Here is a 23,897-nt window from a genome sequence, read left to right on the forward strand (position 1 = left end):
ATGCTCTGCGTTCCTTTGCCAGCCACTTTCATATTACATCGGATGCTGCGTCACTCAATTCCTCGAAAAAATAAAACTGTTCCATTTTACTTTGCTTGCAGGGGCGGATTTCTGACTAGGCAGAGCCTAGGACCGATGGACCAAGAAGGAGCTGCAAGCAGTTCATTAAAAAAATATTATTAGCCAACCGGTTTTCTAATAAATAAATTTCAAAGAAAATATTGTCTATAAATTATAAAATATTAGGATAATAATAATTTACCAAGTTGTTCCAGTTCTCATTTATTTATTTTTTTAAGTCATTGTAGCATTTATACACACGTTAGCCTATAAATAAAAATGTAAATAAATAATACTTAAATACAGTATAGTTAAACAAATAAGACAATAAATAACATTTAAACAAAGCGTAGTATATAACGTTTTCAAAAAATTAGAAAATGTTAACGATGAACATGAAGATTAAATTTTAATACATTTTTGGGAAGCAAAACCTTTTAATAAAATAGCGAATAATGAATTTTATTAAAAAGTGAATTCCTTTTACGGGACCTTATAATGTAAAGTGCCTAGGACGGCAAAATGCTTTAATCCGCCACTAGTTGCAAGTGTGCAAAAATGTGATTCGACAGAAGTATGAATCTACGTAGTATGAATAAATGTGAAGGAATGTAAACTGTAGTTGGAAAAAGTAAAGAAATGCACCTTTTAAGCTGTATTCAATAAAGTACCCCAAAAGAAACAAAAATTAAATTTAACTAAATGAGCTCGCTCTGTTGGCCCTGCAAAGATTCATATATTTGCATACAAGAAAAATGACTCCTTTCATTATTTTGTTTAATTCGCATCCAAAAGGAACGGATGACATTTGCATTAAAGAAAGAACCGAACTCATTTCTGAAGGGCTAACTAACAAATAAATTAAAGCAATTTATCACATCCTAAAATAATAATAGTTTTTCTTATAAAATTCTAAGATATAATAGTTTTTTTATGTAAGTTTTCAGTGATTTCTACATTTTATGTAATTATTCGTTGTAACAGCCTCGTTATGTCATTGTATCACATAACCAAAACGCTTTCTTGGGATTTCCACACGCAAAATTGCCATTCCTTTTCCATTACCATTCTATTTTTAAAATGGTAACTTTCGGCGAAATAAAGGTTAAAAGAAGGAAAGAAAGGAGACCGAAGGGAGTTTATTGCATTTAATGTTTACATGCAGTCTGGGCGATGTTATTGGCCCCAAGAATTTCATTTTCCATATCTGAATTCAATGAACTCTGTACTTGAAAGGATTTGCTTTTTTTAAATACAGAAGTTTTAAAATCCGTCTTTCGAAATGGTTTTGAACAAAAACGATTTAGATACTTTTCATTGTTAGATCTGATCTGCCTATTCATTGTTAGATATGATTTCGAACTGCTCGGGTTTAATGATGCAACTTCAGTTTTATAATAATCACCACTTAAAGTTTAATATAATGGTGGTCTCTTTTCAATTTATAGAGCTGTTTTAGTGATTTTCATGAAACTTTCTCGCTTAACCTTTATCAAAGGTCATCAACGCCACCCTCAGTGCTAAGATTTATTTATTTTCAGAATCCCGCTAGTAATGTTTTGTATTCCGTAAAAAAACATAATAATAATAAAACAGCAAAATGGATCTTTGGCGGGTTTTTTTTTTTTGAAACAAATATTTGACGCAATTCAAGTTCCCACAATAAATTTTCTTTTTCGAAATCGTTGCATTTTTGAATTACCGTGCTTAACTTACACACATGCAAATGTGCAGATATATAGAAGATCAAATCACAGAAAGATTTGGTTGAAGCTTTTATACAGTTGCTACAATCATCACTATGTTTTCATTGGCACAAGAAGAATTAAACTTCCTTTCAATACATTTTGTCTGATGCATCGATGCCATACTGAATTTTATAAATCAAGCTCAAAGAGTTTTTGAGTTATCGCGTTCAGAGACATATATGAATAATTCCAAAAATGTGTTCTTAGTTCACAGGCATTTCTAAAACGTTTGTCAGAATCTCGTGATTGATTTTTTTTTCGACAATTCAAATATTTTTTCTTTGTAGACTTCGTATATGAGAAAGCAAAAGTGAATTTGGCTCAACATCAGAATTAATTATAAGTAATCTTCCAATAAAAGGCATGAAATCAGTCAGTGTTTTTCAAGGTACTCTTTGATTTCACATATTGACTTTTTTCAACCGTATGTCAATATTATTTCTAAATACTAAAACGCTATAATAATATAATTTGGTAACTACTTTTTTTTTAATTTTTGCACAAAGACTGTTTCAGTTACAAGCCTTAAACGAGCAGTAAATATTCTTATTTAAATATAAATACTTTCTGTTTGTTTGCGTAGTCACAATCACACTTTAATTGTTAATTTGAGAAATGTTTTGTGGGACAGTAATCAACTAACAGAATCAGCCGTTAGGTCTTTCTTATGAAGAAGAGCGAGGTGGGGGTGAGGGGTGGATGATGAGCCAATAGGTTTTTACTCTCATCTAAGTATAGAATGATGTAATTGTTACAGACTCGAATAAGTGACGAATCATTTCTTTCGCGCAGCAATCTGTGATATTTCGAATCCTTCTATAAATGATTTCATTTCATTCTAAACTCATTACACATGTAATGGCGAAATGGGTTGCTAATGAAAGAAAAGAGTGATGATTCGGAAGGAGGCAAATTCACTGTTTTCCTCACTTTTTTATTAAATTTTGCGTTTAAGAAGGGTATTTGAGATTTCACGTATTAGTAATCTAAGGAATATTGATTTCTAAATAAATTTATTTATAAAATGCAAGGGCAAGTTTTCAATGTTATTTCTATAAATGAATTTGCTATGAATTTGCAAATTTTCATCGTAATCGAGATACTCATGGTAGGTTTCTATAATTTTGTTTGTTATGAAAATCTAAAGGGGAAAAATCAAATTTTTGTTTCAAAAAAAAAAAGTAATATTTCTGATTATTGCAACTATAATTATTTGAAATCCAAATGTGTACTATCTTCAAACTTTACATCTCATTTTTCTTAATAATCTTTTCTCTTATTTTTTTCTGCTTCTTTGTTCTCATTTTTTAGGCTTTCATTTTTATCCATTTGAATCATTATTTCCAATTTATGTTCCGTTGATTCGTTTATAGAAAGAATGCGTCTCAAAGAATAGTGAGTTACTATCGATAAAAGAAATCCTTAAAATATTATATTAGAAAATTCTGTCACGAGTTATTAACATTCTCCAAAATGTATCTAAATCCATTTTTTGCTAACCTCTATTAATCTTTTTGAACAGAAATAAACTGAAGATCAATTTATACAACTTAATTTCTGCTGTTTTAGCAAGTATTGTTTGAGATTTTTGAATTGAAATGAAATTTTTAGCGATTTTTTTGGATATATTAATATTTTTAATTTTAAGAAATGTGTCCATATTTTTATATTTTCAAAATTTTTTCAATAGCTTTTTACGCTGTATTTACATATATTTCTTGTGTTTAATTATTGTATCATATTTTAGCTAAATTCGCACGCACGTTCCACTGAATGTTTTATAAAATGAAATCATTGAATAACTGTAGTTGTGATTATTAATTACTGAATACTACTTACTATTTAGAGCAAAAAATAAAGAATATGAGTTAAGAAATTGCAAATTTTAAATTATTACTTTGAGGTACCCCATCAGGTAAAAAGGATAAATTTCTATGAAAAATTTATTTTAAAAATTAAATATATAATTAATTTTCTTATAATTCGTCAAAAATATTTTAAATAAATAGCAGATTATATGCAAAATGTCTGAAATATAAGTTATAGTTTATCAATTACAGTTGCAAAATTGTTTCATGAATTTTCCGAGCTTAGTTTTCATGGCATAATTTAAAAATATTTTTCTTTTTTGATATATAGAAAACTAATTAATTCATACAGCCGCAATATTCAATACCAAACGTTTATTTGTAGTATTTTACTTCTATTTTGCGATCCGCTTATTTAAGGCTTTAATGCAACATTAAAGGCATTTTTGCAACTTTTTGCGCGCTTTTCATATCTATAAAGATGGTATTCTGTAATCACTCCTTAAAACATTTCATAATAGGAAATTAAATAATTAATTTAAAATTTTGAAGCTTTGATGACTTAATAGACTTGTTATCGATATCGTAATACTGTAATATTTTCAGGGCTCATCAGTTTAACGACTTCATTTCATTTTCATTCCAAATGAGTGCCACAGCCTGGTAGTATATTTTGAAAAAAAAAAATTAATAAAAAGTATAAAGATAAACTAATAACTAATTAGACTAATAACAATATGAATCAGACAAATAAATCTGTTAGTAATTATAAAAAAAGCTGTTCAGGCAATGTTAAAAAATCATATAACATATAGCATACATTAATGTTCCTTTCATTCAGATAATGTTAATGTTTCTAAAAGCTTTAAGCACTATCTCCATATTCTGCATTCAATTAAAATTTTGTATTTACCAGAATAAGTGCATATTTTCTAGTGTTCATTTTGCCTTAAATCTATTCCAGATTTATTCTATCTAGCGTTCAATTAGCAGGAAGCAAGAACACCATTTTGACAAGGGACAAGGGCTATCCCATGGGGATTTCGAGGGCGAGGGTAAGACTAACCCCTGAGGGGTCACGGTCATGATCTAGTCCTAATTGGAGGTCTTGCCGCCCTGTGTTTATACCGCCCCTTGGTCCTGTTTCTCTGGTAACCACGTAATCCTATCGCCCGAGTCCTCAGCTGGGGTAATTGCGTAAAGGGGAGGGGGCCCACTCTTTGTTACGAATTTGAGCACTTTTGGTAATTAGCTTCGGCAGAGTTCCGTTTTTCGTTTGTAGTAAAATATGCAGGACGCATGCCACCAGCGCATTATCAAATTGCACTCTTGAGTTGCAATAGCTTTAAAAATTATGAAGGGCCTGTTTTAATAATGGCAGTGAATGGGAAAGAAATAATAAACTGTTCTAATGGTATACTTTGATATTAGACCAAGCCGTGAGTTTAAAATGGTTGCAGATATTTTGGTTGGAGAATTTAGAAATTGGTAAAGTCTTGTTATATTTTAATTATTTGCTACATTTTAGCCCTTTATATTGTTCTGCACTTTCGTCAGTGCTTAAAAAATAGAAATCTTCTTTAATTTTTAATTTTAAATATATTTATTTTTGGTTTGCAATTCATTTGATAAATTTTGCGGAATTTTACAAATTAATTTTTTTTTTTTTTTTAAATTCAGTGCCAAATAATGGAATAATAATATATTAACCAATTAGCTGATTATTCTGAAATTATTAAAACAGCCCATTGTCATCGAGAATACATAATCGTACCTTATTTCAGAGCTCTAACGCACCAGGAAGTAAGTAGCAAAAGATTACATGATTTTATTATTATTATTATTAATATGAAGCAAGCTAAATTATGTAAAAGTGTATGAAAAATAAGGATTAATATTCGCTTCGAGACAAAATCTGGAAATAATAAAAATAGGTACAAAAAGTATGACATTGATTTTGAATGATCATTATTCATTTACTGATCTTGTAAAACTTCAAGATCTCTTTATTGGCGAAGAAAGTAAATCATTCTTCGCCAGTAAATATATAAAATATATGAGAAAAAAGAGGCTTGCTGATCCTTAATCATCATTCAATTTTCAATTTTACGTAGGTACAATAAAACGCAACTTTATATAATGCTGTTAAAAGAGAATATATTTTATGTTATGCCACATGTAGTATATTTTTCACTTAATAGCATCGCCTAAGCATAATGTATTTCAAAAATATTAAGAATAAATTCGTCCATGATTTTTGGTAAATCTTATTTAATGCATTTTCACCATCAGATCTCAAGTATTTACACGCAATGTGAATTATCAGAGAGATTTAAAATGATTGCATCAAAATTGAAATGTTTTCTCAGAGGATGATTTATAAGAAATCTCATAAATTTCCTTGGAATTTTATTCCATCAATTCAAAAAACATCTTTAATTTTTTTTTTTAATTATTTGGACATAGGGAAGATGGTATGCAATTTTTAAAAAATCTGAGATACTTCTGTAAAATTCATTCAAACTTTTTGATCGAGCGAGATTTTATAAATTTCATTCTTTATATTTTCTTTTTTCGTATTCATAGTTTTTATCTATCCTTGAATCATCTCGAGGTTGAGATAAATAAATCTTCACTTATAGGATTTGTAAGTGAAGAGTAAGATAAAGTATTGCATTATGGAATCTTTAGTATTGAAAGAAGGTATCATTTACAGCAACAAAATAAAACAGCAAAATAGTTTTCAGGTTCAATAGTTCAGGTATCTTTTAGATTGCATAATCGGATTTAATAGGAGGATAAAGGATAGGATAAATACCAAATACAGAAATTTATACCCAAAGGTAATTAAAAGTAGAAACGTTTACAAATTACTTTTTCAAAACTGCTCTTTGGTAAGTATCCCTTCTCCAATATTGAAATACATTCTCAATCATTGAAGGGTCTAAAGTTTTTATTCAGGAATTTACGATTAAATATTTTAAATTCAATATAATTAAAATCTCTATCTAAATGATTAGTGTAAATACTCACTATTTAGGCCCACCTTCCAAAATATGAAGACTGAATTTTATGAATGAATTCCTGATTTAAGGAATTTTTAATAATTTATAACCTGTAATTTTATTTAATGAAAAAAAAATTAACAATAAAATTTGTATATTTGTATATAATTGTAACAATAAATTTTATTGTAAAAATAAAACAATAAAATTTGTAATCTGAGTATTTTTTAACAAATAAAATGATCAAATTTTAGAATTTCAAATCAAGTCACCCAAGAATGTGAATTTGAAAGCCAGGATGCTAGTTATATTGAAAACTAACCAACCAAATGGATAAATATTCTCAATTATGTATATCAGAAAATCTTCTATCTATTAAAATCAGGCAGGATTATAACAGATAAATATTTCAAAATAATAAAATAAAATATAATTTTTTTAAGAAGGGCAGAAAGAATATTGGGAAACTAACTATTGATATTTCACTATTAATTTTAATAAATGTTCTACTGCACTTGCTAATTTTTAAAATTACATTTTCGTTTCTAATTTTCTACGTTCGATTGTCGTTTTTATCTCTTCGTCTCAAATTTAATCTCTTCTATCCTTTTTTTGCAGTTTTTGATTTTTTTTAATTTTCTTTTTTTATTCGAAATGATTTTTTTTCTTATGCGGACAAATAGCTAAATATTTAGACGAATCGGTTAATTCGAGATCCTAGGTCATTTAAATAAAATGCTAACCTTGAACCTTATAATTGTGTCTTTTTTTATTTTTGTATTGTAGTCACTTCCGCTTTTAAGTCAATTATCATGTAATTTGGTCTGGTGTCCCAAATTTTCATAATACAAATAAAAAAATATTGAACATTAAAATGCACAATACATTACATATCAAAATCCATGCTTAATTTTTAATAAAGAAAAATCTAATTTGCCTCAAAATGGCTTTCCATAAATAATCGATATTTTGCTCTGGTACTCTCATAGAATGGAAATCAGCATGTCTGATGCAATGAAAACTCCCTGGAAAAAGAGTGGAACTACAAATGCCATTCATTTCCCTTTACACAAATCGAGATGAAATGATAAAAAAAAATAATCTTTGGGGACAAATAGAAAAAAAAAAAAAAATACTGAGCAAGTAAATAGTAACAGCGCAGGTCTGACATGTGCCATGGAGTGGGAGTTCTTTCCCAAATGAATTCGTGCTCTCTACAAAGGAGCCATAGATTAGCAACACTACTCTATACGGGCCCCGGGTCCCCTGCGTATTTGGAGGAGGACGTTTTGAGTATTGAATAACACTCGCATGATGGAACTGCACTTAATACAAAGGGCACGCGTGGGGGTACAATGGGCTCCAGGGATCAAATACAGAGGACGGCCCATGGAAAATGAAATTTTTTTAAAATATATTTAGAATTAAAATAGGAACTAAAAACTAAAATTGATCTCATTAGCCGCCTTTTTTTAATATTTTGGTTCGAAAAATGCATATTAATTGACTTTTGCAAACAGTTGTGTCATAATCCCTATTAATTTTAGCTGCAGTTTTATGCAGCTCGTTTACATTTGAATTATAACACATGCCGCCAAACATTATTTTGTTCATTACCTAGGATTTTTAGAACCGATTTGTAGTAAGTTTGGTATGTTGGTTTCAAATATGCAACTAGTTCTTCGCTAATGAAGGCTGCGTTTTGCGATTCATTATTGATAAATTGAGAAATACTTTATTCTTTGAAAAAGATTGATTGATTACACGAAAAGAAATATACGAAAAGAGCATACAAATCATAGTATTTGTTTTTGAGCGTGAAGACGCGTAATGAGCTCTTCTATTGTTGCTTATCCCCCTTGGACTGAAATCAAATTCAAATCAAGCCAAGAGATCGGGGAAAGAGGGGTGCAGTAGCTTCTAAGGGTAAGGAACTCTGAGCGCCCGAGGGCAGAAATTTGATTCTAGCTCATATGAAGATGACACTCACATACTAGCTTGCACAACCCTTTTTTACACACCTCACAGATAGAACACGGGGCAAAGAACAACTATGTCCGAACCATGATTTGAACCCGCGACGCCCAGATCATGAGGAAGTCAGCGCTACCTTTAGGCCGGACTCCGGCTTAGTTCTTCTTTATACCATGACCTAGATCCAGAAGAAAATGAAGAATTACGGGCATCAATTGATAATTTGTATAGACTTTAAAAAGTGAATTTTCTGTTATATCAACAAGGAGGAGGAGACACGAAATGTCTTACCCATAGGAGAGAAGTTTCTAACAATATTATTGTAAACAATGTCAGTAAAAATATCGTTGCGGACGCCTTTTCTATTACAATTCACTCAAATGATCAAAAGATCCCCAGATGAGTGATATACTCACGAAAAAGTGTATTAATCAGTGTTCTTAATTGCAATTAACGACCTGATTGCATATCACAGCTCTTTATTAACGGACAAAAAACATTCAAAAAACAAACTACACTATTTACAAGATGTTGCCATACGGCACAAGCTAAATCAAAACAAAACAATTATTTCCTAAGTTATAGGTGGATGGTTTAAATTCAAACATTGAAAATAATATTGCACAATCATAAATTGAACACATACATAAAACAGAAAATAAACAGAGTGAAATATTTTACAATATGTTACAATTATCATTGAATAAGAAAAGATTCATCTGTGAAAAGGAACTTTAGGCAAAGAATGTTATTCGCAAATCCATAACCAAACAGGACAGAATTATTTTGCCTCTGTTACATATAAATCTGGGGATTCTGACAAATATTTCATGAGGACAATCTTAATTTTTCTTCATAGGGAAAAGAATGCCTGAAATAAGTACAGAAATACTTGAAGTAGTAATTTTTCGTCTCTTCAGACTGCGCATAAGCAATCCTTATTTCGTGAAAATCGTGGATCTCATTTGTTCTGGTTCTCAAGGAATTTCTGAGCAACCACAAGACTAAAAATTATGTTTATTTTATTTTGCAACTTACTTAACAGATTCAGAGATTCCGGTTGTCATATGAAAGAAAAGGTTCATTATCTGGACAGACATATCAGCGTCTCACTGAAAGTCTGTACAATACCAGTAAAAAAAAAAAAAAAAAAAAAAAAAATGAAGATTTCACCAAAATATAAAGGTAATGGCAAATCCATAGCAGGACATACGAGATACTCAAAGGATGCTAGATTATAGTTGGAATCTGCAAAGAGAATGTGTAAATAAAATTCACATAAAAATGTGAGTATTAATACTTAAAGAAGATAAATTTACAGAAATGTTGTTATGCTTTTTTCCAGTTTTTAATAAAATGTATCTAATAAAATTTATTAAGTGTAATATTTTTAATTTAATATTTATATCTATTATTAATTTAATGTGTTCACATAAATAAGGCTTTTATCCGATTTTACAAACAAGAGGTGATGGGCAACAGTTAATATCATTAAATACATATAAAATTAGATTTTAAAAAAATCAGGACCAAATTATGTGTCACTCTGCGTAATTGTTACGTATAATATCCCCACATATTCATAAAAAGTGTATATTTATATTGTAATATACTGCTTTATTATTTATTTATTATTATATTTATCTTTAAAAATCAAACGAAAAAGAATTTTTTGTTTGAGATATTTTTGACTCTTATTATGAAACTGATTTCTATTTCAATTTTTTGTTTATTTATGATGACTTTATTTTAGTACAAACACGAAATAATTTTTTAAAAAATATTTTCCTTATTTAAAAATAAGTAAGACAGGATGTCCATAATTAAATGACCTTATTTTAAAAGTTCCTACAGACGAAACTACAGTCCAGAAAGTTATGATATTTTTTTGTAGGGCGCAATGTAAAAAGAAAAATTGCTTGAGTGTTAAATTTCAAAATATCCCCTTCCAGAGTGCGTTTTTTGATTCTTCATCTATATTTCATTTTTTTATTCATAAGTCACTCTAAAACGATCCATACTCTTTATATTATACGACTTAAGTAAATTATAAACTTAAAAACTGAATTAAAACACTGAAAAAAATCTCTTGATTGCACCTTCGACAGTAATTGACAACAAAAACATTCAAAATCTTGTTTTCAACTGAAATTTTCGAGAAAAAAAAGTTTGATAGTTAATAGGAAAAATAACAACATTCTAGTGACGAAATGTTTTTCGTTACAGACATTCGAATTCTGTTACGAAATGTATCGTCGAATGCATGAGCAACTACGAAGCACAAGGCCTCTTAACGCAATGTCATTCGATAATTGACTGAAAAATTGTCCTACAACTAATTTTTGAAGAAAAGGTTTAAACAAACGAAGAAAACGAAACAATGCAAATTTTTGTCCAAGTCACGCAACAGCTGTTAGAGAAACTAGAAATTTTTGAGGTGATTTTGTTTCCAAAGTGTTCGCTATTGCTAACTAGAGTGTTGTTACGTTTACCAGATGGGTCCTTATTAATTAAATTACTTTACCAAAGCAAAATTTTGTAATAGTTTCTTTTTTTGGAAATTTCGGACTTTAAATTTGATGAAAAAGATCCATTGATGAAAAAAAAAATCTTCGACTAATGGTAGTCAAATTTGAAGAAATAGATTCGTCTCTGCTTTTAAAAGAAGAAAAAAAAAATACAAGGCCCAAGTATAGGATATATCCCATTCAACTGTCCAGAAGACCATGTGGAGTATCCCCCTATATTATCTGTATTGGCTTCATCTTAAGCAGAGGTTGTTTCCACACGATTTCAAGACTCTATTTCGACTCTGCTGCAATTTCTTTCTCACTTTGAGACTGATTCAGAATGATCTTGGAATATCCTGTGGATAAGGGAAGGGCATTTTCTTTTTGAGTAGTTCGGTGAATACTAACAATTGCCGAATTCAAAAACCAGAAAATCTGCTTTTTAACTTACAGTTGCTGTTGCAATCACTAAAAGAAACAATGTGATGTGTGTTCCCGTTTCTCTTCCCATCAGGACGGCGTGCACCAACCTCCAATTCAAGAAACTTCTCACCCCCGTGTCTGAGTTGCTCCCCCGGGGTGGTAAATCAAAAGGGAATCACAAACCGACTACTCTGCTCCGCCGGAAGGCACACGGAAAAACTTGAAATGACCTCGCGGGAACTCTGGTTGAGTTCTAAGGGCCCTCACCGGCCACGGTACAACTCTTCCTTAAGGAAGTACGTCCGTCATCGATGGGATGTAGCCACCCCATCGTATATCCACAAGGGTGGCGAGAATCGACTACCAACTCTCATCCTTAATTACGACATGCCCGTCCCCCTTTCTGTGGGACAAATCAAAAAGGAAAGAAAAATTATTTTTAAAATTTGAAAAGAACAGAAAACACTACTAATCACTATCTTTCCATTGTTTTGATTTTCCCGGAGCCATCACAGTATTAATTTTGCGGTGACGCTCAATGACGTCAGAAGTACCCCACATAGTTTCGCCCATAAATGAGAGCCTTGACTGAGAGGAGGATGAGCGTTCTTCACACACTTAGGAAGTCGATAGACATCCATTGAGAGACTAACGACAATTTGAAATTATAGTCGTGTATTTCTTAAGGCATACTTATAACAAATACTGATATCAAAGATTAAAGTTACCCCATACGAACTCAATTGTTTCTGCTGTCCGTAGTTTGTTAGGAAGTTAAAATCTGTTTAATATTAGAACTCGGTTGAATCTCATCTCATATGTAAAAATGTATTTTTAAATTTGAAATTCGTCCATCCTCTGCTATTTTTCTTTTAATTAGAATGAAAAAGTTTATAACAGCAAAAAAATTTTATATCTCGTTGTTTCTTAAAAAAACTAGGCTGTCCAGAACGATTTTTAAAAACTATCTAAAAATAATTTTATTCCAAAAGACATTAATAACTGTTTAAGAACAATGACCTTAAAGTAAATATTGTATGTAGCCACTCATATATATATATATATATAAAGCGGTTTAATGCAATGAATTTGAGTATTCATCGGCCGTTGAAAGCAAATAATAAAATTTTACATTACTTTAGTGTAATAGGGAACTTGAATCAGCTTAGAAGTTAAAGAAATGTTTTTCAAAGTTAGTAAAGGAAGAATGTCTTTCTTAAATATCTCTCTTTCCCGTATTTCTATTAGTTTAAATTTATCATAGTAAACAAATTCTAAGTGTCGTTAGATTGTTTATTAGCTCACTCTCCTGCATACGCAACAGAAACATAGTTTACATTAAAGTAAAAACTAACAATTTAATTAGTTCTAAAATCTTAAATATGCTTTATAATAGTTATGAGTAAAAATCGAACAAGATCGTAAAAGCATCTTGGATTTTTGATTTTTACAAGGTACGAATGTTTCTAAGTGTTTCAGTTTCATTTATATGAATTATTTGAGTTCTTGGTTGCCTTAATAAATAATATGAATTAGAGAGAAAATCTAGTATCCTTTTATTATAGGTTTAGAATTGTTAAGCGGAGTTTCTTTGCATTTTTATCACTAATCACGAAATTTATTTTCTGAGAATTCGTTTCGAATGTTATTTTTAGAATATCAATCAGCATCTCAAACAATTTTCTAGCATGAAATTAAAAAGCACTTAAATTACAACCTATTATTAATCATATTCAGTTCATTAAAAATGAATACATTTTTATAGAAAACTTAATCATAGTAATAAAGAATTGAAAGGAAATCTCATTCAAATAACCACAATGTGCAAATCTTACTTGTAATTGACTTTTCGCGTATCTAACTTCAATATTTAACCAATACGTTTTCCTTTTTCCTTAGAAAAAAAGAGTAAGTATTTTCCTCTTGTAGGATATTAAATGCCAAATGACATAACTCTACTTCTTTCAGCCGATGCAATGCATGAGTGCCAAAACAGCTTAGCTGGGAGAAAGAAAAAGAGGAGGCAAGAAAAAAAAAAAGCTGAGGGAACAAAGGGATTATTGATCATAAAAGGGAAAAATCATGAGCGAAAAGTCAATGAATGGCACAAAAAAGGGCCCCTGATGAAAATAATTGATGACAACGAGTGATAAATAATTTCCTTTAACACAAGCTTAATTGATGAATGTTTGTCCAGCCCAGGCTAGGAAGATACATCAGCTTGTCCATAACCTTTTGTTTTTGTTTGTCAAAGCAAGAAACTATATTTTCAGTAATCAGGAAGATAATTTTTTTTTCGTTGTAAATCAGTGTCGAACTTCGCTTTTCTAACTGGCAGGTCTGCTCTTGTAGAAAGATTATTATTGGAAAAAAATGGCAACATGTTAAAAGCTGTAGTGGCTCTTGGTTTGAAGTAGCTCAGTTTTATTATTAATATTTCTTTTTAACTTTGTTTCCTTCCTTTGGAGATTCTAATGTTATCGTTTCATGAAACAAACGCATGCAGAAATTTTTATTTTATGTATTTATGAAACATTTTAGTTGTTATTTAACAAACCTAGCTTTGTCCCCGAAAAACTAAACAGAGGGAGTGCCCCCCCCCCTAAATTTTCTAGCATGGTCTCTGATAAAGATACCGAAGAACGTATTTGACATTAAAAGTTACGAAATATTTGCCTTTAGCGTGAATTTATTTTTAATGTTTTTAACACGTGATCTCTGGTTGGATTTTAATCTCAGGCTTGTGGTTAATAGTATACGAATATAGAATTTGGGTTTAAGGGCGTGTTTTTCCTAGCTACACTTAATGAAGCAAACATTTGACACATAGCTACACTTATAATCACTAAATCACATACCCAGTATATTTAAAATATTTCGTTTTTGATGTCAGAAAATACATAATTAACAAACTATACTAGTAAATCAATAACTCAAACGATATCGCCACTTTCTAAGTAAATTTAATTATCAGAATACTCTGTTTTTTGTGCAAATATATATATATATATATATATTTAAAAAACTTCTTTGTGATAAAATTTCATTTATCAAAGTTGGTCGGTATGGCAGTGGATTTAATCTATTTTATCAATACTAAATCAAATTCTGTCAGTTTCCAGTAAAGATAAACGAACATCTTCAATAAAACAACTACAAAAGTAACTTCTACATAGCTGATGTATCTAATTAGAATAAAAATTTCAATGGTAGGTGTTATCATATTTATATCACAACGTTAGAAGATGAAAAAACGTCTGATTTATTAGTAATTTTAAATAACCTTAAATATATTTAATTTCCCCCAAACTTGCTTGAAGAAAGTATATTGTCTATTTTCTACTTTAACAACTTGCAATAAAATGACAATACACAATGGATAATGACAATTTATTTTCTCCGTCCTACATCAAATCGATTAATAAAACAGTCTTTATTTATATTTTTTAACTTAATTGCTGAAATTGCTTATACCTGTGATAGCTGAAGAAATTCCCCGGCGATAGGGAGTCATAATGCGCTCTCTGTCCGTCTATGAAAGGACTCGAAAGCGTTATTAAAGAATTCAAATACATTGCTGCAACAATCTAAGAAAGCCCTCCGTATATGCTCAAAGAAACAAAAGGATGTTTTACTGAAGCATTTAAAAAAAACTTTGCAAAAAATTTAATATAACATCCTGGGATGCTTCACTTCGATTTCCTTATATTCTTTAAGGATGTCAAAAATAACTTTGACTAAATGTTTTACAATCAATCATTCGAGATTGCCATTCAACAAAATCTTCTAAAAATATTCCTATAAATATCACCCCCCCCCCTTCCCTGAAAAATAATACTACGGAATAAGAGAATAATAAAATCCCAAAATAGCTTATGTAGAATAACTCTGAAGGCGTAACATCATATTTTGTTCTTTTTCAGGTCTTTGTATTTTTGTGATAATTTTGTACACTATTTATTATCCTACAAGAAAGATTCTTATTAAATACCAGCAATTATTTATTAAATGATGACAGTTTGCTTTCCAAAATTTCCTTTTATCTGCTTGCGGCACCATTTTTACTTTCCCGTGTAAGTAGATTGTGACATCAGAAGTGCCGTGAACTCAAAAATGTGACGAATTCGCAAAGTTTTAAACCCTCTTGTCCATCTACCTGTGACGAAAATAAATCAAAAGCGATTTAAGCTCGACGAAGGAAATTTGATATACAGTCTACACCAAATTTGTAGATATCTATAAAATTATGAGCAAAATGCGCCCGAAGGAAATCTATTCGAATAGAAATTAACAAAGTAATTAAAGAATGCAGAGAGCTAGATTGATAAAAGTTGGTACTTAGATTTTATATGCAAATTACGGACATTGATCAAATTTTTAACTGAATACAACAAGGTATTGAACGTCTTTCGATCTATAGTTTCAGAAGAATATAAACTCGAAAATTGACAAACACACTTATTTAAATATATCAAATTCGGTACATAATTTTGTAACTATAATTGTAGCTCTGTATCAATTTTGTCTTCATTTGGTTGGAGAAAAGGAATCTAAGTCATAAATTCAATTATCGGATGGTATAAATCAAATCCCAGAGATTAATCACCAAAAAACTAGCCAAGGATCATGCTATAGATTCAGTAAAAATGCTACATTCACATCAAAGGTAAATATTTCATATTTATTGTATGCCATTACCATGCAAAGCATTCTCTTTGATGACATCTTTATTAGAGAGTACGCGAGAAATTGTTGGAGACGTCACTCCCGTTGGTTAATTATAGTTATAGAAACTTACACACTTTTGATTCGAGTAGTGTGATGAAGTACATTTCATTGCGTTTTGTATATTGCAAATAATTTGAAACAAATACAGTTCTAGATGAAACTGAATAATTTAAGTATATTGAAATATGCTATTTTTATTTGTTAAAAATTCTTCATGTATATTCATTGTTCCTTTCGATAATTAAATTTGTTCTTCTTTAAACGTTTTGGTCATTATCCAATGTTAAACAAGAATTCAGAAAAAAGCGACAAAAATAATTATTTCCTTTTCCCGTAAAGTCTTTTTAAATTGACAATTTTAAAGGCAGATCTGGTAGCAAAATTAGTTTTAACTTCCTTCCCTTGTAATTAATTTAATGTCCCACTTTGTAACTTTTCTCCGGTTATCTATCAACAAACTTCCGGAGCTTCAGCAGCGCATTACGACTGACGTCTAAAATTATTTTTCATTTGGGAAATTCGTCGAACTTATCAAAACCCATTCACAGGGAAACAATTATTAGAGTTTTGCATTTGACTCAGCACCTCCTGTTCACATCCGTTCGACACGCAGTGCACGTTCTTTAACGCTAATCATTATGGAGAGAAATAGTTCCTTTTTATACTTCCGCGGAAATTTCCGCATCGTCTACGGAATCCCTCCAAAGCGGTCATAAAATGATCTTAAGACATAAAAGAAAAAGGAAACCTGAGTAAGAAAAAAGGAGCAGCAGAAGGAAGTATCACAAGTTTACTCGACGACTATTTTGATCGATCACTCTCGCTTCTTGTGGTGTATTAACTTTGTTTTCAGATCTTTAAGGTAATGTCTTTGACCGCTGTCCATTTTGTTTTTAACAGATTTTTTGGTTTTAACAGACAGGTGAGATTATAATCCCAGAAATGGCTCTGTAATTGGAAAGTGTGCAAAAAGGTATATATATTTTTTAAAGGATTTGCTTAAATTATATATGTATATATGTTACTGTAAATGTAATTAACTGGAACTTATTCATAATCGTCATTTGTGATTGCGTTTAATATATGGATTCATTATTCCAAAAATTAAAGAGTAGTTTAAATATTTTGAAATTTAATGGCCCAAATTTAATTGACTAGTTAAGTAAATATGTTATCATTTTGCTGCAAGTTTAGAGCTTTGTAACTTACCTATTGTATTTGTATTTACCATTATTTTATAAAATTACTTAAACGATAAAAAGTGTATATTTTATGCTTTTACTAATAATGTTCATTATTTTACAAAATAATAAGGTATTTTATGAAATAACAGATTTTATTCTTTTATAGTAGTCTATCTAGTTGAAAAAATATTCGGTTAATAATAAAAATTGCTTAAGTAAAGATTGTGGGATAAGTTTTGAAAAATAAATCTGGATTTATCAAAACCTGAGTTAAATCCATTAATTGCTGAGACTACAGAGCCAATGAACAACACCAGAAAGGAAACCTGGACCTTTTATACGTAAAAATAGAAGGCATGCTGTGAATTTTTATCACAAAGTAGAGGAGAAGTTTCCGGAATTGTGGTTGGTTCTTGCTGTTCTGATCCTTTATCCTATATTAATATTGGGAAGTGCCTCCTATTTGAGGGGTTGTATCACATCCTTAGTTCCCGCCAATGCTCTATCGGCGTATGATTGCAATGGCTGTCTATGGTTATTATAAGTTGTTTTCAAGTACAATTTAAAGCACCAGCGTTGGACAACATCGCATTTGAGGTACATTAACAATATATATATCTTCAGTACATGCTTCAAAATGCTTTTTTTCTGTAAAACAAGGGAACACATTTAAAATTCGTCTGTATGTTGAATTGTCATATTTGAAGCATCATATTTTTGGTTTGATTTTGATAATATAATGAAATGCCGTACATAAATAGGTAATTTGGAAGTTGTAGTAAATTTAATTTCTTACTCTGCCTTTTGTTTTCTTAATGAAATAATTTAATCGATTATTTTATAATGATAGCCTTGTACAAAAATGCCGCATATTTTCAAAATAAAACATAATTTTATTGTTATACAACTTTTTCTACACACACACACACACACACACACACACATATATATATATATATATATATATATATATATATATATATATATATATATATATATATATATATATATATATATATATATATAACTTTTTCTGAACACATATATACAACTTATCCAACCAAAAATAACAAAGTAACAGTATTTTCTATTTAGGACCCTTAATTCTCTAATAGTTCTTAACATACAAATGTATTCTCTACTATTTTTTTAAAATCTTATTAGTCAGTTATTTTAGGAATTAAAAATATTTCGATCTTAAAAATTACGTCACAACATTTCTGATAAACACTACTCTCTTAGATAGAAAATATAAAGTTTAATAAATATCTGTTTCTTCCTCGGTGTTCTTCTTTCGAAATTCGAATATTTTTAAGCTCCACTGAATATGCCATCAAAGGAATAAGGAAGAATTAGCTCCCTTCCTGGAAAGTGAAGCATCCACTCAAAGTTGCATTCGAATTTTCCTATCCGAAGTAGTTCCCTCTTTCTACTTTAATTAAATCCACCTTAGGCGGAAAGAAACAAAACATATAAAAGAGAGAGGGTGTGTGGCGTCACTCATAGAACCGTCCCATCCCAAGACCAAAACATTGAAAGCCGTTCTTCGTGTAAACAAAGAACCCAATCAAATCAGATACATTCGACACAACAACTACGATCAGATATGAATCCGTTAATGGGACAAAGGGGGTTAACAGACAAATATTGTATTTCCATCTGCCATATGTTGTGCCCTACTAATCCTCAGGAAATCCCTGCTCAGGGAAGTGCTGCCCAACCGCCCCCCCCCTTTTCCCTTCTGCCCCCCCCCGCATAATCCTAGGACCCTTCAGCAGCAAAAAGATGGATATTGATCAGGGGCGCTTCATGGGCACGTTTGGGACACGAGGCAGCACGCATTGCTTCCCAGACATGAGCTTCAGTATGGTCACTGATAATGACTTCTTGAGTGTACTATTTTGGTCTGAATAATGCAGCATGCTTCGTCAACGACAGTAGATTTTAATGCAGGTAATCAGAAGTTACTTCTTGCCATACTAACCATATCTTTGTGGAAGTTTCATTCTATTAAGGAATTCATTTACTATTAATGCTTTCCCTTCTGTCATTAAAGCAGTGTAGAGAGAGACATTCATTCATTTTGAGTGTGTTGGATAAAGAAAGGTAAATGAATTTGAAATTGGATCATGGTAAAGAATAACACTAATACAAAATTTTCGATTCGATATAATTACATTTTTAACTTCAATCCTCCTTTGCCATCCAAAAAGTAATGTTAAAATGTATGTAATGTTTTTTTTAATGCATTTACCAGTAAAATTCTTTAAAAAATAATGCAGTCACTTTGATTTGCAATATATATATATATATATATATATATATATATATATATATATATATATATATATATATATTAAATGATTTCTAATTAAGTTACTTTCTAAAAACAATTTCCTAGTCTTTCGAATTTTACCTTTGCCATAAAATTAATTTCTATTCTCTCCCGTGGCATCAAAACCCTGAGTCAATAGCATTCTTTTTAAACCTATATTAAGTTCTAACGCTCGCTCCTTTCTGCTTTTCCTTCCTGTTCGATTTTCTATACTGTACTCGTCATGGGTTGTACACAGAAATCTTGAAACAGGCCGAAGACTGGATTATCCACTTAAAAGTATGAGGAATAAGCAATCGTAAAAGAATTCAATGCCTACCTCTTCAAATAATGTTTTAGATGTATTATATGTGATTCGAGACTAAAACATACAGTAATCCAGCAGTAGCTGTATATTTTTATTTTTAACTTATTCACATCTTAAAAATCCCTAAACCAGTGAATTGGGTTTGGAAAATGATTGCTTTTGAATTCTATTTTTAGATCTGTAGTTATCGAATCAATTCAAAAATTCGGAATTCGTGTTTGTATTGTTCGTCTTTTCAGCGATTCGTTTGATGTAACGGTTTCAAAGAAGTTAAACTAAATTAATCAAAGGCATCAAATTAACCTGAGAAATGTTGAATTTTGGCGATATAATCACAAATATGTCTAAAATAAGCATGGAATGAAGGATATTGGGAATTTTGATTTAATGATTTGATTTTCCCAAAATATGTCGAACTTATATATCTTAGAAAATAAAAAGTATGTATGTAAAGTATAGAAAATAAAGTTTATAAAGTATTTTTTACGAAAATCAGTTATTTATTGACATATACTGTGAACACTTTGATACACCACATTACAAATTTTCTAAAACAGTCTCAGAAAATTAAAAATATTTTATTTAAACTATATCAATGACTTCGATTTCGTAACATTTATATAAATATACCAAGCAGTAAAATAGGCTTAATAGGTCAAAAGGAAAAAAAGTATTGTTATAGATATATTTAAATTAATTTTATAAATTTATTTATATTAGAGAAATAGTGGCATAGAAATGAAAATTTTTTCAATATAAAGCTAATTTTTTAAATGGTATAAAAGTAATTTTTTTGTAATAATATTGCCGAAGTTAAAGCGGAAAAACATTAAATTATTTTATCTCCGAGCTCTCTAATTTCGCCCCTTTTAAAGGGCGTAAAATTGTTTTAATAATGTCGATTCAACAATCCAATTGTTGAAGAAAATGTGCTCCAAATTATGTTTGAATCCGCCCAAGGGTACGAATCCGCTCAAGGGTTATGTTTGAGTTCGATCCTATAAGGTTCAAACAAACAAATGGACATTCAATTTTGTATATACAGTGAGAGAAAGGCAAGCCACCTGTGTCTAATTGTTCTATATGTAAGTAAAAAAAAAGCAAAACATATATAATTCTAAGTTGCAAAGAATTTAGAGTTAACCCAAAAGAGAATCCAACCTAATTAATTACTAATCTAAAAATCCAGATTAAAAAAAAAACGCTTTCAGAGTCAGCTTTTGGGGTCTATGCGTGAACATATCTATGTACCCTCCTCTGGAAATACATAAAATTAATTGGCCATGGCAGAAACATGGAGTTTCTAGATTCATAGTAGCATTTATAATATATAGATTAAATTTCAATTTAAAGGATTTACAATAACTAGAGCAGGCAACTTAAAGTCTCTTTGACTCAGACACTGAATAGATTTTTTTATAAAAATATATTGATTGGAAACTTAAGCAAAAATACATATCCCCTAATGCTAAGAAATCAAAATTAATAAAATGCAACAGAAATCTTCAATGATCGAAGAAGAATTTGCAGATGGTTTTTCGTAGAAAATCTTTGACTGATGATATTAATTTTTGATTAAGATTATGCTTAATTCATAGGTTTGCTCTACAAGTTGAATATTTTGAACAGTTCAAAGAGAATTCAGACAAATGCCTTTTTCCTGGTTGCAGGCATGTCAACGCGGGTTGTAATTTAGCTCAAATTTATTTGGTAGGGACGGAGTAATAACGATCCGGATAATTAAATTTGATGTTGTGTTCTTTTTTATTTTTTTCTTACTTTTGCATTCCAAAATGAGTGATAAAATGGAAAAAAATATCCCCGAAAATTTCTTGATATTTACTATTTTAAGGAATTTGATAAATATTTTGAAACGATTTTTTTTTTTGGCATTATGTAGTAATATCTTCAACTAACACACTAGAAGGGGGGAGCAAGAATATCCAAAAGGAAATATTATTTTAAAAAATTGATTAACCGACTGAAAGGAAAGCACACATACAGATAGAAAACAAAATACATTTCGAAATATTTAATAACTTATTAAAGTAAAACGACTTACTTAATCAAAACCTACTAAATTAAAAACAAATTTAATAATTATTAGTGACTTCCTTGGGCCGGTTTTGCAGACCAAAGTTTTTTGAAGGAAGGATTAGTATTAGAAATAGCCACTCTCAGTTCTGTTTCTATATTTTGTCTTCAAAGAAGCCACAGCAGAAAATCCAGTTTCACAAAGGTAGGATGTTGAAAATGGTAATAGAATGTGAAATGTCCTTGTTTTTAGTTCAGAAAAATCAACTTTACTCCTGCCCAAAATTCAAATAGTGATTTATTACAAAATTGTCTTTTAGTTTCGTCACTTGTCGTGAAGTCTATGAATTTTTCTTCCTCATCAATTGAGAGTCCTTCGGGAGTCTTACGAAATGGATCCCTAATCCACTCGTAACTTGCTATCAGTCTGTCGTCAGCATGAAAATACTTTTTAAAATTCTTTGCCAGCACTGCTAAATGATTTTCAATGGTTACAAAAACAACTTTTACATGTTCTTCTTCAGCCTTGTAAGTTTTAGTACAATCATCCACATTTACAAACATTGTTAGGGTTTTTGCTTTAAATTTCAGCTCCACAATTCCAATTTTCTACAAAAAGCATTAACTTTATCCCTCGTATCCAACATATGTGTATTTGCTCCTTGGAGTTGAAGATTCAAGTTATTTAATTTCTCTAATATCTCGACCAAGTACCTCAATTTCATCTCAAATAAACCATCGCGAAAATTGTCAGCCTCCGGTATGTTTTCTTCTTCTAGGAAAATGGCGAGTTCTTCTCTTAATTCATAAACACGTTGCAAATATTTCCCATGCGATAACCATCTTGCCTCGCAATAAAATAGTAAAGCTGAATGTACTGAACTCATGTCTTTACAAAGTGTGGAAAAGATTCTCGATTTCAGGGATCTCATTTTTATATAATTTACTACGGTTAAAACTGTAGTTAACACAATATTCAAACCAGGACCATTTCTTTCGAAGCCAAAGTTTCTCTGTGGATCATGCAATGTTGCACTGAGGCGATTTTTGTTTTACATGTGCTTGTATACCGTGGAATCTTCCGGATATTGAACGAGCACCATCGGTGCGTATTCTGATGCAATTTTTCCATTCTATGTTTGCCTCGTTCATAAAATCATTTAAAATAACAAATAATGCGAGCGTTGATGTTTTGAGTCCTATTGGTTTGCAGAAAACTAGTTCTACTACTGACATATTATCACAAATTCGAACATAGGCAATTAAATGAGCATCTTTATTACTATCTGTTGCTTCGTCAAGCTGTATTGAAAACAATTTGTCACGAAACTTCGAGAAAAGTTGACGCTGTACATCTTCAGCTATATCGCCAATTCGACGAGCAACAGTATCATTTGAAAGAGGTAGGGACTGCAATTTTTTTTGAAAAATTATCTCCAAACATAGTTTCTACAATCTCAATTGTTGCTGGCAAAATAAGCTCTTCACCAATGGTGTGAGGATTTCTACAATTATATGAACTTTGTAAGATGCAATTAAATCTTTTTTTTACAGACAAAGTTTCTTTAAAAAATGATTTTTGCTTTTTATATGATTTTAATTTTAATTCGAAGAATTCTCTGAGTTTGTTGACGTACTCACTATGAAGCGTTTCAGAATGTCGTTTAAGTTTATTAGGTTTCATGCTGTCTGCGACCAACATTTTTGAGCAAATGATACACAGGGGCCTTTCTTCTTCATTTTCTTCAGTACTGGTATACCCAAAATTGAATTATTCTTGA

The sequence above is a fragment of the Argiope bruennichi genome, chromosome 1 (genome assembly GCF_947563725.1).
Source record: "Argiope bruennichi chromosome 1, qqArgBrue1.1, whole genome shotgun sequence".
In the NCBI taxonomy this organism is placed as follows: Eukaryota; Metazoa; Arthropoda; class Arachnida; order Araneae; family Araneidae; genus Argiope; species Argiope bruennichi.